Here is a 3,262-nt window from a genome sequence, read left to right on the forward strand (position 1 = left end):
TGTTTTTAATTTTCAATGTTAAATAGACTTATTTTTTATAAGATATTTGCTCTTGTTGATCATGTGAGGATCTTGATAATCAAAATTTGTAGAAATCAGATTGAAATGAAATGGTTATTGAGCAGTTGTCAGGTGGCGTTTCTCTTCGTATCTTCTTCTATCTCGATGTGTTGTCTTCTGATGTTATAAAATCCTCATTCTCTAGTTGTTTGCTTTAGTTTTCTGTTAGGTTGATGATGTCTTAGCGTGATGGGTATTGTAACACATATCTGTCAAACAAATATGTAAGCAATTCTTGTAGAATAAAGGCAATTCTTGTAGATAAGTGTAAGCAAATATGTAATCAAAGAGTTTAAGTAATTATGTAATTATGTAATCAAAGAGTTGATTACATATTTGAGTTGACCTATTTGGTGAGGAAACTGAAGAGGAAAAGAAGGCTGCTGAAGAACGTGCTGCAGCATTGAAGGCTTCAGGGAAGAAGAAAGAATCTGGTTTGACAGATGTGTGTTACAGATGAAATGATTTTGTTTGACAATATTTGCTTGGTCTGTGTTGAATTGGCCAGAAAGCAAATAGTTGTCCAAATGTAGAATAAAGGCAATTCTTGTACTAAAAACACCTCTAGCTTGTACAAAATGAAGATGGATAGATGAATATTGGCTTCTCCTATTGTAAAACCTAAACACTCTTTAAAAAAACCGATAAAACCGAAAGAACCGAATAAAACCGAAACCGAAAAAACCGATTTATATTGGTTTGATTTGGTTTATAAACTTAATAAACCGACATAATTGGTTTGGTTTTTTTTTGATAAAAAACCAAACCAACCCGACCTATGTACACCCCTACCGATAATAAGCGCAATTTCTTTGATGGAAAAATAAAGGACATTCCCCTTTGGCGTAGAGAACATGCACTTCGTCCGGATTGTTCTACTCCAACTCAAGCAATAAAAGGCATTTGGCAATCTATCCTTGAAAATTACATTGTGGTATATTGAGATAAAAACCAAATATTGTTTGTCGGAACAACTCAATACCTTCTTCTTTTATAGACAATTTAAAATCATCTACAAAACTTCTGATGCAAGATGTACCAAACCTTAAATGATGAGGTGGAATTTTTTTAATTACATGCTTCATACATGAACAAAATAAAAAATTTTAAATACATAACAAAATACGATACTGTAACACCTCAAAAATTTCTAACTTAAGACCCGAACTATTTTTCATTTACATATAAGGTTGTATCGGGTGATTCTTAAATTTACCATATGTGTAAAGGTAAATTCTTTACTGTGGAATGATTTGGGATATCAATTAAGGTCACTAGAAACTCCTAGCACAAAGTTGAGTTGAAAGTTTCCTTATCGATTAAGTTTTGATGTAAGATTCTCTTGGGTCAACTTCAAACGGCCATATCTCTTAGAATATAAAGAGTTATGTGGCCCGTAACCAATCACATTAAAGGTATTTGAATCTTCTTTCCATCGCCACCAATTTCGCAACAATCCGAGTTTTGAGTAAAATGTTATGACCATTTTAGTAAGCTGATACAGTGCAGTGACTAATTTGCCGACGGGAAAACATAAAAAAAATGGTCGTTTTTGTCTTTTTACCTCTAAGAAAACCTTAAACGAATTTCTTGACTAATTAAAACCCAAAACAATCAGATTTTCATCTCTTAATCCATCATTCTCTTCTCTCTCAAACCCCTAAGGCAAAACCCTAAAGAAGAATCAAAGTAGAAGACTCCATTCAAGATTCTTTCAATCTTTTTCAAGATTCTTCTTCAAGGTAAGTCTTTCTCCAAGAATTTCATTCTTTCCAACTCAATTCCTCCATACAATTATGAACCACTAATGAAAATCATAATTCTTGGTCATAGGGATTTCAAGAAACTAATTCAAGAATCTCAAGAAAGGTTTTCTTGATTGTTCTCGTTCAAGCTAGGATTTCGAGTCTTCTAATCAAGTTCTTATTCAAGATTCTTCAAGAATCTTATTCTTACAGTTGTGTAAGGTTATCATAGTGTTGGACTAGTTCGTCCTCACGCCCTACATCTACTTTCAAATCAGTAAATGAGTAATCTAGGATTCTATCCCTAGATTTGAGTATTCTTGAGACGAGATATGAGTTCTTGAGTTCCTTATTCTTTTTTAAATTATATTCCAAATTATTGAATTGTTATATGTTATGCATTATAATTCTTGAGTTTATTCGTTCATGTTTATATTTCAGCATGAACCCTATTAATTGAGTATTCTTGAGATGAGTAGTATCGTTGAGTTCTGAGCTCAGAGTATTGAGTTTTCTAAATTGCTATTAAGATCTCTGAGTTGAGTCATTCATGTCCATAATTCCACATAAACCTTATGAAATGAGTTATACACTTGAGTTTTAAACTGAGTTTTTAAGGAAGTAAAGATGAGTTTTGAGAAAGAGTTTCTAAAAACATAATAAGTATGACAATCGAGTATGCCATCAATGTTTAAGCAGTATGGTATCTAGATATACCATCAATGTTTATGCAATGTGACTTCTCGAGTCATCAATGATCATATTACAATATGATTTTGATATATTTTGAGAAAGATTTTTCATGTATGCATTGAGTAAGAGTATAAGGTAACTAATTAAGTATTCCCCAAAGGTATCAGTTTTTACATTGATAAAAGAGAAACTTTGATTTCTAAATGAGTTATGAGTTCAAAAGATATTTCAAGAGCAGTTACCTCTTCAAACCACAGAAGAGTATATTTTTAAACATTGAGCATGAGTACATGTTATTGGGAGTAGTATTGAGCACCGATATGGGGATGCGTTCAGACAACTCAAAATCCTCATAAACCATGTATGCCAACATAGGGTAAAAGATCATACTTTTTAGATGAATTCTTAGTGCCTTCAGGCATAGCTTAGTGAATCCACTTAGTTGAGGTGTTCTATACCCCGGCAAGCTATAGGACAGTTCTAGCAGAGTGGGCGAGGTTGTATCATCACGTAGCTCATAGTGATGGTTGTCGGTTAGAGAATCTCCCAAATAGAGCTAAAAGTATATTTTAATTATATCACTTAATATGTTGAGTTCAGAGATGAATAAGTATTTTTGTAAAGTTTTAATGATTTCACTCCTTTTATTTCTTTACATTCAGTTATTTGTTATTCAGCTATATTACATACTCGTACATTCAATGTACTAATATCATTTGGGTTATGTGTTTGGTGGCTAGAGTCCAAGAAGTCCTACCACATAA

This window comes from Solanum tuberosum, unplaced genomic scaffold (assembly GCF_000226075.1).
Source record: "Solanum tuberosum cultivar DM 1-3 516 R44 unplaced genomic scaffold, SolTub_3.0 scf00151, whole genome shotgun sequence".
Classification (NCBI taxonomy): Eukaryota; Viridiplantae; Streptophyta; class Magnoliopsida; order Solanales; family Solanaceae; genus Solanum; species Solanum tuberosum.